Here is a 15,130-nt window from a genome sequence, read left to right as displayed (position 1 = left end):
TAGCTCCTCAATGATCCCCACAAGGCTGAGGGACCCCCGTTCCAGACCCACTACTTCTCATAAAATCTGGTAGCGCCTGGAATCGAACACGGGACCTCTGGATCTGTAGCCAGGAACTCTGACCACTAGACCATAGAGGCGATCATTAAAGAGAACAATTTGTTTAAAAACTCAACGAACAAGGTCGACGCGTTCTGATATACCATTAGTATTTCTGAACTGAAATATCGCTTGTTGGCAAACTGCGTGTACGAAACTGCCACATCACTTTTCATATATTATTTTCAACTTCGCTTGTTGCTTTATTTACTTTATTAAGTCACAATTTACGTGTATTCTCGTCCATTGAAACAGATACGTACTCTGCTAATGTGGTGTTCACAACGATAAACGTCGCTATAAAATCATTTCATTTGTTTTCTTACACACAACAGTCAGAAATATAAAAATTACTTTTATATGAGCATCACGACAATTCTAAAACTCGTAGTCTCTCAAAACCAACGTTATTTTACTTCGCGTTTGCCAAGGAGAAACAACTGAAGGTGCCGAAAGAGAGCTAATCACAAAGAACTACTGACGCGACCAGATCTGTCTGCAAGTGTGGATTATTAAACATCGCGAATACCGGCAATGAAAATTTCTGCTTCGATACTTACAGGAAGAAATGTGGTCTTAAATTCAAACCTTTTAATCTGAATGGCTTTGAAGATTATTTTAAATTATTTTGGGAATATTATTTTAACTCAATGCTGTTAGTGTTCGTCAGAGGAATTCACTCGCGGACAACACTGGAAAGTAAGACGGGTTGCGGGTTACTCCTCACTGCCCTCACTGAACAGCAGAGGTCAGTCGACTGCCCCAGACCCTTTCCTTCACTTGGCTGCAGAATACCAGCACCTGCTACGCGTGATTAAACTGTTAATTCATGGAATCTATCTTAGCAGTAGCAGCAGTGGTAGTAATAGTAACAGCATCCGCAGTCGTAGCAGCAACAACAGTGGTAGTACAAGTAGAATAAGTAGCAGCAATATTATCAGCAGCAGTGGTAGTAATATCAGTAGTAGTAGTAACAGTAGTAGCAATATCAACATCAGCGGTAGTAGATCAGTAGTACATTAGCAGGAGTAGTAGTAGTAGGAACAGTAGTAACAATAATAATATTGTCACGTGCTACCTGAAAGCCGGACTATAAGACGTCCATCAATAGTCAACGGCTAGAAATTCCTAGGCAGCGAAGCCTAGGAAATCGTCCCAGAAATGAAAGTCTAACAGTGGGGTTTCCTCCGTTACAAACGAATTGTTTGAGGCAGACATGTATTCCCGCCCCAGATAGGGCTCGACACCAAGATTTACTGACTGACCGACCGTCAGTCGCAATGTGACTTTGACTTTGATGGAAGAGTTTCGTATCCGACAAGGGACTAAGGACAGTTGAGCTCCGAGACGAGCGGAAGACACTTCACCAAGATCCGCAGTGCAAGTAATTGTAATAGTGAAGAGGAAAGGTATGACGACGTTATAAGTTGAAGATAATTTTTGTACATTTGAGTGTAAAAAGCGATAGTCCAATAAATTTTCGTTCAAATCCGAAACCCGGGTAAATTTCTTGCCTCGTTAGTAGTAGTAGTAGTAGTAGATCAGTAGTAGTATTAATAGCAGTAGTAGTATTAGCATCCACATTAGTAGTAGTAATATCAGCAGCAGCAGCAATGGTAGAATCAGTAGTAGTATCAGCAGCAGTAGTGATATCAGAAGCAGTGGTAATGATAGTAGTAGTAGTAGTAGTAGTAGTAGTAGTAGTAGAAGATCAGCAGCAGTGGTGGTGGTGGATTTGTGAAGCTCAAAATTGCTCATTCGATAAAGTGATTCCCTCTCTGTTGCGGATTATGAGCTCCATTGCCGTCAACAGTTCTACCTTCTGGGTCATAACGCCGTGCAGTCCGTTGAATGACACCCGACGTTTAGGAGGAACATGTCACCTCCATCTCCAGCATTGAAGAATAAGCCAAACATGAAAACAACATAAAGCCGTTTGCTACCTGCTTCAACAATCCTCGAATCGAACAGGATGGTCCGGATGTATTCAGGAGGTTATCGCTTCGACTCTCGGATGGGACACCAGATATCCTGACCGAGGTTCATCGTGATTTTCTTTCATGCATATGCCCGGATAGTACTTGATCAGTTCACTGCCGCATCCTTCCAAATACTTTCCATTTCATCATGAATATTTCCATCCGACGCTCAAAGAGCCATTAAACAGCCCATGGACCAATGGAAGATAAGTACTCTTCATGCTATGCGTCCTTCTTACGTCAAGTCCCCAATTTAAAAACTAAAACAGCAGCGGTACAGAATTACTGGGTTTTTGGACTTTACCCATCGTCCGGAATTCTAGGTAACAGAGAACACGACGTTTCGGAAACTGGATCTGTTTCCGTCTTCCTTTCCCACCTGAAGACGGAAACAGATTCAGTTTCCGAAACGTCGTGTCCTCTATTACCTAGAGTGTCCTCTGTTACCTAGAATTCCGGAAGATGGATTAAGTCCAAAAGCCCAGTAATTCTGTGTCATCCACCATCGTGACAACCCTTTAGAATCGGTTTATATGCGATTGTGCATTTCACTTCCAAGGTAAATAACCGGCGTGAAGGTTTACATAATGATCTCAGGGTCTGCCTTCTCCCTATGTGGGCAGCATGTAGCTACATATTTTTATTCCACTTCTCGATAACCGGATAAACCAATAGTTGTTCTTCAACATCGTGATATAACCTCGCACAGTTGACTATGATTATTATCTTCTTCTGTAAACATCAAGTCTAAATTTATGAGAGAAAAACCTTATTTTACTTTAATCACCAGACTAGAAACGCGTCTGCTATGATTCAACAGCAATATAGCAACAGTCGAATCCCAGTACATCTAACCACGACGCAATGAAGTCCCAGTCGAGCCAAGATAAGAGAAAGTTAACATATTTTATATATAAAACTTCAGCATTGTAATTGTGTAACACGTGTTACATAAAGGAACGGACAGCCGTTACCATATGGAATAAACAATTTAATTTGAAGCACAACTCAGCGTTAATAGCTACATATTAAGAACACAGAAAATAAATGTTGTTCTTGGTGTTCAGCTCGTTCATAAAATATTAAGACAAACAAACAGAGAAAACAGGGAAGGGTGGCTGTGAGCATATGAGAAATGCATATATAAATTTGGTCGGAAAATTTTAACGGAAAAGGTCACTTGGGAGACACGGAATTTGATTGCTTTAGCTGTCCTGTTTAATTAATTAAGCACTAGGCCATAAAGACAGATGTGGGAGTGAACGTATAGCTCAATCATTCTCGACCTCAGTACTGGATTGGGGTGAATGGTCAGTTTCACGACCCGTCTGCTTAACCCTCGGAAAAATCACCCCGTCCTCATTGAACAGAAGGCTGGGTTGGTCACAGGGCCGGTCTGGACGTTGTGGAGAAGAGCTATCCAGGCTCCTCACCTGGGTGTTTATAGAAGTTCGAAATCGTTAAATTAACTGTGTGTTAGGTTGTGGGTTTGAGAATTGCTGGCTGACTATATGCTTCTCAATAAAGAACCCTTCTCCACAGAATTCGTTTTAAACACATCGAAAAATGTAAAGCTATCCTTGTAACAAGCTGTAACAAGGCCCATAGGGTTGTAAGACGTCGAGGCTCCCACATTTTCTAAACAATCTGCTCACAGATGGTGGTGAGGTTGTCAGCCTTANTTCCCCCCCCCCCCCCCAGAAAAATTGCTGGTACTCATTTCTGTTAGAGACTAAGTCGACCCCAGGGCCAGAGTGCGGCTGCAAGGATTAATTCCATTACAGACATTCATTATATTTTGCACGTGCATATTTTGTGTAGGGTAAGCAATTCTTAAGGGATTTAATAGGCTACATTTCCATCGCACCAATTTTCTAACGAAGAATATCGTTAAGTTTCGCCTCCACGCCATCTTGCGCGACATCAAGGGCTATAATCACCGTAGCGTGCCTAACGTTGTGGTATTCATGGCGGTGTCCGTCTTGCAGAGTCCGTTTAATTTAAGCTATTTTATACGACTATTATATTTGGTCTACGTACCGTGGCGAAACGTCTATGTTCGTGANATATATATATATATATATAGAGAGAGAGAGAGAGAGAGAGAGAGACTGTGACGTGTACACCCATTGCTGGACAACGGGTCGGCAAACACATTCCAGCAACAAACGCGCACGCCAAAACAGGACATCCATTGCTAGATAACGGACCAGTAAACACGAATCCTTAATAAAAGGTAGTGTTTTCAGTATGGTCCGTGCTGAAGGGTTATAAAGGAACAAAGAATGTCGCTGGAGTATAGAAAAGTAGTCGAGAGGACTGGGTCGAGTTCTGGAGATGGTAGTCGAAGGTGACTGAGATGAAATGGCAAGAAAGGAATTAAGCTGTGCTAAGAAGACTTCGTATGTGAGTTGAAGTTACAGTGAGACTGTGATAAATCCGTTGACAAGATACGACTAGTTAAGACTGAGAATCCTAGTGCGTGTGCAACGGTGAACCAGAAAGTGCGTAGACTAGCGGTTTAGCTGTAACTACCTGTAGTCCCGAAATGTGTGAATGTATAGAGTGCAATAAATCCAATCATCCAATCCAAAACCCCGTCTATATTCCTGGCTTCTGGGCCGTAAATCCAAGCTATCCATAGAAAACAACTTCTACTATATAAGTGCATAATAATACCCATATGGACATATGGTATACAGCTTTGGGGCTGTACAAAACCATCAAACCCAAAAATAATTCGAAGATTTCAATCCAAATTCTTACGCTCAGTAACTAAAGCACCTCCAACCTTACTATCGACAAAGATCTACAAACCCCCATTTGTCATAGAAGAACTACTTAGACTGTAAACAGTCTATCATCAAAGCATACTAGAACACAATAACTGACTAGTTGTAGAAATTAGCAACCCACCAAATTAAGAAGAAAAAGAAGAAGATTGAGGCAGTGGCCGTCTGACCTACCACAACTAACAGATGACGAAGATTAAAACCATCAACATTCCTCTACAGGGCCTGTCAGATATCACAGTGGATGACTTCTCTACTCAAGACACCTACTTAGAACAAATTTATTTATTACTCCATATTATCAAGAGTTTTTCCATTTGCTTTTCCTGGATAGTCTCTTTCCAAAAACAGAGAACCATGTATGCGAAGATAGAGTGGATAGAAGTCACCAGAAGACGAGGAAGAAGACGTAAGAAGATGCTGGATGACCTTGGGGACAGAAGAGGATAATTCTCATTTGAAGGAGAAAGCTCTAGATCGCATTAAGTGGAGGAACTGTTTTGGAAGAGACTGTGGACCTGTCGTCTGACAGATTACTGATGAATGAATGACTTATCAAGAGTATATTGTAAATAAGCTACTAGTTAAATAAAATAATCATATAGAAATACACTGAAATCCATTAAGTAGTTTGAGGGACGAATCACGTGGACTAATAGGCTGACACGAATTATACTCCTAACAGTCAGATCCCCTGACCTGTTTTTATAGTCTGCAAGAACTTATATTTGCTGGGGGATGTTTAATATGACAATTTGCGGTACTCAGCTTGTGTGTAGCACTAGCGATACCGCGGGTAACCAAGCATGGCAGTCGGGGTTCAAATATTCAGTAGCGTGTTGGATCAATGGTGCGCCGCAGTGCAGTGTAGTGAGAGTGAATACATAGGTACAACGTGAGTCCCCTTACCTGCCTAATCCCAACAGTCTCCAACAATACTACCTGCACGCACGCATACATACATAAACATAGTATCAAGTGATTTACAATCTAATTGCACCTTGCGGAGAGCGGACAAACATTGAGGCCAACGAGTGTCCCGGAAAGTCCTGAGATAAAGAAGAAATAACGTTAAAAACAAAAGGGGCGAGTTGAAAAGTTCCATCTTCTTGGAAATAACGCCGTGTAGTCCGGTGAAAGTCAATCGAACTTTCGGAAGAACATGTGGTAGCTATCATCATCTCTGAACTGTAAAGCCGAGCAAGCAGAATCGCTTCGCGTTGTATTTGAGATTGGCTTACTTTTCAACCCTGAAGATGAAGGCGACGCGTCCCTCCGAATTGTCGGCTGACTTTCACCGTAATACACTGCGTTATATGCCAGACGAAAGAACTCTTCTGCCAGAACCTCAAGTTCTACAAGAGATGGGGACCTCTTACACATTCCTCGTCACGTGGTTCAACTTGTTTCCACGAACGTGGCTCTGACGACCGAGTTATGATTGTTTAACCTCATCGTCCTTGCGGTTGTGATAGTATAAGAGGGAGCGCATCTTACTGTGTGAACCCAAAAGGGAGGAACTAATTGCAGGACTGAGAAAACTGCATGATGAAGAACTTCATAATTTGCTATAAGATGGATTAAATCCTGGAGGATGAGATGGGCAGGGAACTCATGGAGCATGAGAGAGAAGCTAACATACAAATTTTCACTGGAAAACCTGAAGAAATGTGTCCATGTAGAAGACCGTATTGTAGATGGGAGAACAGTATTAAGATAAACCTTAAAGAAAGAAGAAGGCAGAATGTTGACTGACTTAGGATACGGACCCATGTCTATCTTTTCTGAACACGGTATGAGCCTTCGGGATCCATAAAATTCGGGTAATTTCTTGATTATGTTTTCATGAAGGACATTCCACCGTGGAGTTACTTACGCAACTTAAAATGGCCGCGCCATAGCTCAAGCGGTTAGTCGCTGGCTTCCCACCGCGGCGGCCGGGGTTCGGGTCTGGTGAAGTGGGATTTGTGGTGGATATAGTGGCGCTGGTTTTCTCTGAGTTCTTCGGTTTCCCCTGCCAATCTTCATTCCACCAATTGCTCAACAATCACCCTCACCTATCATCTGGGGCTGGTACAATTTGTCAGAAGTGGCCGCAGTACAAGGGACTTAGTCCCACCCCACTAGCAATAAAAAAAAATACTTACGCAACTTAAAGACATAAGGCCTCTCTAGTTGCAAGATATTTGTACCAAATTTCATGAAAATCCATCATATTATGACGGATAGATAATCGGGTATGATATAATAAACCTTTCTTTTAAAGCAAGGAAGGCATGCCAAAATGGATCTGCATTCTTTTTATGTCCAAATACTTCAACTCTAAACATGACCCGTGGTACCAACTGCTCCGTTGAACTTTCCCAGATTTTGGTCTCTCACTTACAAGCCTAAAGCTGTTTAGAAATATATAACATATTACGTTGAATGCTCTCCTGTTACGAGCAGTGTTCTCTCCAGCCTGTACACACACGTAGGTATACCGGCGAACATTTCAAGCGTACCGGCACACTCGTTAAACATTACACATCTCCCGGAGCACTGATAGTATTGTGACATCTGAATCCATTGCTAAGTAACGGCTTGTTGAAACACATCTCCGAGGTTATGGCAGAGAGGTTATTCCTAGGCAACGCATACAGAATAGTTTCCGTTGCAACGGATACGTAAAGACTGTTCACACGGCAACGAAAAACACGTTTCGGTGACAACTGCAAAAACGAAGAAGTGTACCGTTGCACGAAGTGTTTCATATCCGGTCGAGACAGAAGCATACAGAAGACACAGATACTGGAGTCCTACTGAGTAGTAGAAACCCAGTCCAAGAACAAGACAGAAGAGATGAAATTGAGTACAGAGCTGCTAGCCAAATTAGTACAATGAGCACCTATGGGTGGAAGTGTATCCAGTATCATTTCGAAGTGATATAAGTATTTGTAGATCCGCCTGGTGATTGTAAAATAAATTGATTCATCAATTCAGAGATCCTATTAATTTCTTGTCGCGTTACCCGGGTACGTGACAGTACGTTCTGACATACAGGGTAAAAATGAGAGCGGCAGTACCGGCAAACTTCCTTTTAGGGGAAAAGCAAAGCGCTGGTTATGAGAACGGCAGGGCGAATAGCCTATACACCAACATACTATATTTAATTGAAGCAAAACATCAATATTTTTTGAAATGTTTAGTCTGCTCTGTGGACATATTACACGTTTACTTTTCTGATGAATATAAGGTGGTTGTAAGTGGCTTGATCAACAAACAAAGCAGTAGATGGGACACTGAACTTCCACTAGAAGTGACAAATTCCATGCCATTGAACCCAAATGAACCTTTTGGTGTGTGGCGGATTTGGTAATGATTTAACTGAAAGATACGTGTATTTAATAGATAAGATAATAAATCATATAACTTAACCACACGCACATACAGTTTATCCAACCTTACAAGTATATACAGTATCTAAAAAAAATGTATACACACTGCTGTGTTTAGGCAGCACACCACGGTGATAGACTGAGAAATGGAAGTAAATCTCCAAAGATTCTTAATCTCGGATATAGGCTGGGGTTATATACGATTCACGCTCCAGCCGCTGCACATCAGGGCAAAGAACGTCGGGGTTCCAACGATTAGGAATATTGGATAAAAGAAAAAAATCATAATACATAATTAATCTGTTAACATTGCTTTGAATTGGGTTAACAGTTCTACTGGGATTATATCAAGGCAACTGATATGGAGAAAGCATGTTGTAAGTATGGATAAAAAAAAAGAAAGTCATACAACATTCTGAAGGGAGAACTCGTGGAAGGGGAGCTAACAAATGTGCTGTAAAGACTGGGACTGATTTGCGTACTTTTGCTACAAGCCTGAAGATTGCCGCTTCGATTCTCGATGAGATCATTGGATTTTTTTAATTCAACTAATGCTTCAAGCCGCACTATGGTCCTTGGGTCAACTCATACTCTAACAAAAACGAGTACCAGGATTCTTCCTGGGGGTAAAGGGAGGTTGGCGTCCAAGGCTAACCTCACCGCCATCTGTGAGCCGATTGTCTAGAAAATGTGGGAGCCTCGACGTCTCACAGAACTGTGGGCCTCCACGGCCTCTTACAAGATATATTTTTTCTTTCTTCTGCCTCCCATGAGCTGGGATATCTCAGTAGGTTTAGAGGCGGGCTACGAGCTGGACGGTCTTGAAATACGGATTCGATTCCCGGCAAATGATATTTCTCTTCTCCGCAGCGTCGAGACCAGCTTTGGAGACCATCCAGTCTCCTATGTAATGGGTATCGGGGACTCTTTCCCCGGAGGTAAACTACTGCCGATATTGACACTATTAACCATAGGGAAAATGTTACCTCCCAAATAAGTCTAGGTTTCCTAAGTGGTACCTTCTATTCAGATTTTAAGACTAAAGCCCAGTAATATGCATTTCTAAACTCCCCTTGCATGCAACAAATATCATCAACCTCATTCTCTTTCACGTGATCACCGTCCACAGCCATAGCGTTCATAGTGAGCTTCATAAAAATCCATCAACTGTTTTGAAAGCTATCTGTTGGGGGGTGGGGGGGGACACAACAGTGTACACACAGATGTATCGTAATTTTCCATTACAGTATATGTATCCAAAGTTCGAAAATTTGGAAAAGATTTCATATACATTTTAATCTCTTGCACGTTGGCCGCCAGACGACGTCAGTTTCATATTATCGCAATGAAAAATACTGTTATCATTAAATATTGAAATCAGTCATTAAAATTAATTCTTATATGTGTAAATTCTGTATTCTTGAGGCCGCGCCATAGCTCAGGCAGTTAGTAGCCGGATTTCCACCACGGCAGTCCGGATTCGAGCCCAGGTTGTCATTTTGGATTTGTGGTGGACAAAGTGGCATTGGGGCAGGATTTCTCCGAGTATTTCGGTTTCCCTTGCCAATTCTCATTCCACCAACTGCTCCACAACCACCAACATCTATCACCCGGGGCTGGTACAATAGGCCAGTTAGTGGCCGACGTAGCAAGTGGACTCAGCCTCACTCCACTTCAAGGAAACTTAAAAACTCTGTGTTCTTGACATTTTTAACGGAGCATTTAATTGTCAGATGGGGACATGCGGTAGCGTAGTTGATTGAAGCACTACGTTACAAGCCTGAATGTTGCGCGTTCGAGTCCCGATGTGGTGGATATTTTCAATTGACCTAATTCTTCCTGCCACACTATGGCCCTTGGATCGACTCAACCTCTAACAGAAATAAGTACCAGGAATGTTACTGGGGGGTAAAACCTCACCGCCATCTTTGAGCCGATTGTCTAGAAAATGTGGGAGCCTCGATCTCTCACAACCCTATGGGCCTTTACGGCCAAATGACATAATTATCAGTGAATTATGAACTGGAGAAGATACGGAAGGAAAAGATCGTGGCTATTTCTTGGAGAGAATGAGGAAAATAAAGAAAAGTCTCTATCAGAATAACGGAGATCTAACAACTAAGCCGCGACGCTCGGTAAATATAAAAACACTTAACCTAGAGAGAGGAGAGACAGAATATGGTAAGTGGAAGGGAGAGGCATCCCGGAAAGGTCAGACCGACTGAGTCTGGAGCCACAAGTCTCATTAGGAACAAGATTCACGTTCAAAGGCCTAAGATAAAGAATTTGCCTGAGCTTCTGGTGTAGCCATCTCGCTACATGTTCATAATTACAACCTGTATCTCTCTATTAATTACGTCTTCTCGAGGTTTCAATTTCATATACGCTATTCTCATGAAAAGTATATGAGTACTAATAATCCTTGATTATGTGAACGAAAACTCTATGTGCTAGGGGCCTACTGTTTTTTTTTTCTTCCATCGTCCAGTATTATAAAAACACGTTTCGGAAACTGGACCTGGCCCAGCGATTGAGGTTAGCTCTTTCTAACGGATCCAACAGAATATGTGTCTCCCACCCCCCCCCCCCCACCTGAGGACGGAAACAGATCCAGTTTCCGAAAAGTTTAGTTTTTTAGAGTACCAGACGATGGACAAAATCCAGAACCTTCGTAATCCCGAGTGTTATATACCATCGTCAGAACCCTTTAGAAATCTACTTGAAACTCTTTGTAAAACAGACGGCATGGAACTATGTTTGAAATCTGACCAAATCACATTCACTTAACCCCTAACAGTCTAATTACATGGGCGCAGGAACAACAGACTTTCAACTATTCATACCAAATTATTAACCTACTTTTCCGGACTTTTCAATTACATGTCGTTTACCCAGAACGTTCGATTCCCGATGAGGTCACTGGATTTTTTTTTTCACTTTACCTAATACTTCCAGCTGCACTGTGGCTCTGAGATCGACTAAGCCTCTAACAGAAATGTTTACCAGGAATCTTCCTGGGGATAAAGGGCGGCCGGCGCGTAAGGCTGACAGCCTTGCCTCCATCTGTGAGCCGATTGTCTAGAAAATGTGGGAGCCTCGACACCTCATAACCATTTGGACTTCCATGGCCTTACAGGGATAGCTTTACTTTTTTTAGCTTAAGAGTGAAAAGAGAGAAAGCGCAGTGTTTGTAACTATTGGGAGGGTATAATCTAAAAACGTTATATTTATTCCGTGCCCAATGATTCTGATAAACCAATCACCAATTCGAAACAAAGCTGCAGGAATATTAATGACAGAACCCGTTCGTTCTCTTGTCATGCCCTCTCTTCCATTCCGACTTTTCTGTGTCCTACCAGTTGGCTCAGGAAGAAATGCACGCACACGCACACACACACACACACACAAATGAACTTCATATTCTATAGCAGGAACGACACAATTACATTTCTGTGGAATTTTCTACTTGCATCTTGGCAGATGGAATATTAATCTAAAATGAGAGGTGGGTTTCTGGACCGGAAACACCTGACTCGGGATAGGGTCCAATGGTGAACTCACGGCGATAAACTTGACTCTGTAAAGAGAGAGCAATTTCTTAATCAGAGGGGCAACAATCAGATTCTCAATGACTCTGACAAAACGGGTTGGCGTAGCGGTAACGCTCTTGACTCAGACTCGGAAGGTGTTCTCTTCGAATCAAGGCTGGAACAACGGCTACCCTGGCTCAATTGTTCGTGGTTTTCATCAGTCCCTCCCGACAAATTTTGGCACAGCACCTCCGTTAGGCCACCACCGCTTACTTCCAAATCCACTTCCAATTTATTCGTCTGTCACTGTACCCCACACTGACCTCTGTGGTCTAGCGGTCAGAGTTCCTGGCTACAGATTCTGAGGTCCCGGGCTAGAGTTTCTGAGAAGTAGTGGGTCTGGAACGGGGCCCACTCAGCCTCGTGAGGATAATTCATGAGCTATTTCGAGGAAATAGCGGCTCCGGTATAGAAAACCGAAATTAACGGCCGTGGGGATTCGTTGCGCTGACCACGCGACACCCTCCATCCACTAAAATTTGCACTAACTTCACCGACAAGCTGCGGTCGCTCAGTCGGTATAGTTCGCTTGAGGACTACAGGCCACGGTGGGTCACTGTACGTTAAATAACCCGCAAGAAGAAAGTCAACTCCATGGAGGAAGTTCCAGGTGCGATATACCTTTCGTAAGCAGCCTTACGGAAGAAATATTCTGCATATAATTCCTAATCTCCGGTATGGTGGTTCGATTTCCATAGATTTTTTAAAATAGAATCTTGTAATTTTCTAATGACGACAGAATTAAGTTGCTACGTGTTGACGACCTACTTTCAAAAAGAGGTTTTAGACCCAGTTTAGTAAGTTTTAACCCAGTTGATCGGTGGTATCTCGCTTTGCAAACCCGATTTCAACCCCAGAGCTGTCTATGTATGATTTCTAGGATTATAAAAAGCCGTACTTAGGGAGGATTATCTCCTGGTACATATATTTTCCGCCTGCCATTTATCATTCCTCCAATGTTCCCACACTCATCAAGCATTCCTCTTAATATTTTGGGGCCAATATGGGGCCACAATAGCAAGGGGTTTTCTTGTTACGGTTCTGAGGAAGTAAACCGCACTGGACTGGCTCAGGATCGTGCCCTGTGACGGGATTTGCTGTTAGCTCAAGTCCCATTGCAGTCGCCATGAATAGAGCGCGTTTCACGGATGGCTACAGCATATGCAAGGGAGACGCCGTGCAGAGAGTTTCGAATTGTTTTAAAGGAATGAGCATTGTGTTACGTATTTGTGGTACATTTATTGCTAGTTTACAGATGTGTTTGTCACTTTACATTATGCAATGACTGGTAACGCTCACAATCAAAATTTTTATTACACACTGAAACCCGACAAAAGCGGAAAGTCACGAGGCAGACAGGCTATATTATGTTAAATGGATTCGATCTTATGGAGGGATTTTATGGTGAAGTGATAAATAATAGCAGGGGGTTAGCTGGACACAGGGACAGCCGTCTCCTGTTAACGGATTAGCCTGTTTTATAATGTGAGTATGCAAGACAGCCAGCTTAATTACCGTATTTACGCATGTATAGGCCGCACATTTTTTGCCAAAAATTCAAGAGAAATACTGGGGTGCGGCTTATATTCGAAATCACATTCATTTTAAAAAAATTATATTCATAATTAGTAATACAGGGTGTTCTACTCCTGAAATAATATTCCAAGAAAATTATTTTTTCTATAATTTCTGTCTGAAAATTGTGCTGCGGCCTATACACGCACGCGGCCTATACATGCGTAAATACGGTACTTGGTTGGATGTATGGCAAGGAATTCCTGAAATTTGTGGCTGGCTACAGAAAGCAAGACCCGAATATCTTGCATGTCGACAGATTTTATATGTAATAATTAAGTAAAATCAAATGCAAATGTGTCTGTCCCTAATTAAATAAATATAACATTTTGGATTTGACGTCATACAGCCTAGCTACTGAAAGCATCATAACCCACGAAAAAAAAAACTGGGATAAAATGAATCAATCTCATAAATTCGAAGCAAATATAAGAATATGCCATGAAGGTGTACGGGGGTGGGGGTATAGCTCCAAGCATTCTTCGCCTAGGCACTAGATGGAGGTGGCAGTGAATATACACAGATGCACGAATGATTACCATAGGCACTAGATTGTGGTGAGTGGCCAGCTTCACGCTCCGGCAGATTAATCTCAGGGAAGTATCTCCCGGTACTCACTGGACAGGAGTACGGGCAGGCCGCAGACGCAGTCTAGATGCTGTGAAGAGGACATAAGTCTCTTGCCCCTGTCTGGATTCGAACTGCGATTCCTGAAACCTATATCCCCTGTTTGGATCCTATACCGACTGAGCCATGCCAGCTAATGAACAGGTAAAGGATCAGGGTAGAGTTGTCCCTGTGCTTAATGAACTACTTGAATTAACATTTCAGTTGCATTTACTGTACAAAGCTAAAAATGGTTAAAGTTATTCATGGACATAATTAATTAAGCATCACGCCATGAAGATGTACGGGGGAGTGGAGGTGTAAAAGTTATAAGAAAAAAGTAAAACAATATAAAATGTATACAAAAGTATGCACTCTACACAACAATACTCTGTATTTATAAGAAAGTACACACTTTCATATCAACATTTGTTTTTACTGACGCTACATGTTTCGACCCTTATACTGGGTCATCATCAGGCGTACAATGATATCAGAATCAAATGTTGATACGATAGTGTCTATTTTGTTTTAAATACAGAATATTGTTATGTAGACCGCATATTTTGTATAAATTTTATGTACCTTGTTTATGACACACAAAAGGATGTATACTATTAAGAAGGTAAACCTATCCCTGTAACAATCCGTGGAGGCCCATAGGGTTGTGAGACGTTTGAGTATCGCACATTTTCTCTAGACAATCGGCTCACAGATGGCGGTAGGCTTGTCAGCCTTACGCGCCGGGCGCCCTTTACCCCCAGGAAGATTCCTGGTACTCATTTCTGTTATAGGCTGAGTCGACCCCAGTGCCATATTGTGGATGGAAGGATGAGATAAATTGGAAAAAAAAAAAAAGATCAAATGACCTCATCAGGAATCGAACCCAGGAACTTCCGGCTTACAGCATAATGCCTCAACCAACTACGCTACCGCGAGACCCGGAGTGGCGGTGTAGTTTTACTATTCTTTATTTCGGTTAGTGTCGAGTGCTGAGTGGTCAGCTCAGCTTCACATCCCAACCGCGTTACGCTCAGGGAAAGAGCCCATTGTACCCATCGCATGGTTGGTTGGGTGGCCCCAGAGCCGGTCTGGGTGCTGTGGAATAGAGA

At 42.3% G+C, this 15,130-nt stretch overlaps 1 protein-coding gene across 4 annotated transcripts in view; it reads right to left on the bottom strand.

Moving 5' to 3' along the window:
* LOC111874816 (fibroblast growth factor 17) overlaps positions 1 to 15,130 on the bottom strand; it is a 392,936-nt gene that overhangs the window by 156,615 nt on the left and 221,191 nt on the right. The gene's annotated exons all lie outside the window — the stretch shown is intronic.

The sequence above is a fragment of the Cryptotermes secundus genome, unplaced genomic scaffold (assembly GCF_002891405.2).
Source record: "Cryptotermes secundus unplaced genomic scaffold, Csec_1.0 scaffold27, whole genome shotgun sequence".
NCBI lineage: Eukaryota > Metazoa > Arthropoda > Insecta > Blattodea > Kalotermitidae > Cryptotermes > Cryptotermes secundus.
This window is presented reverse-complemented; position numbering and strand designations above follow the sequence as displayed.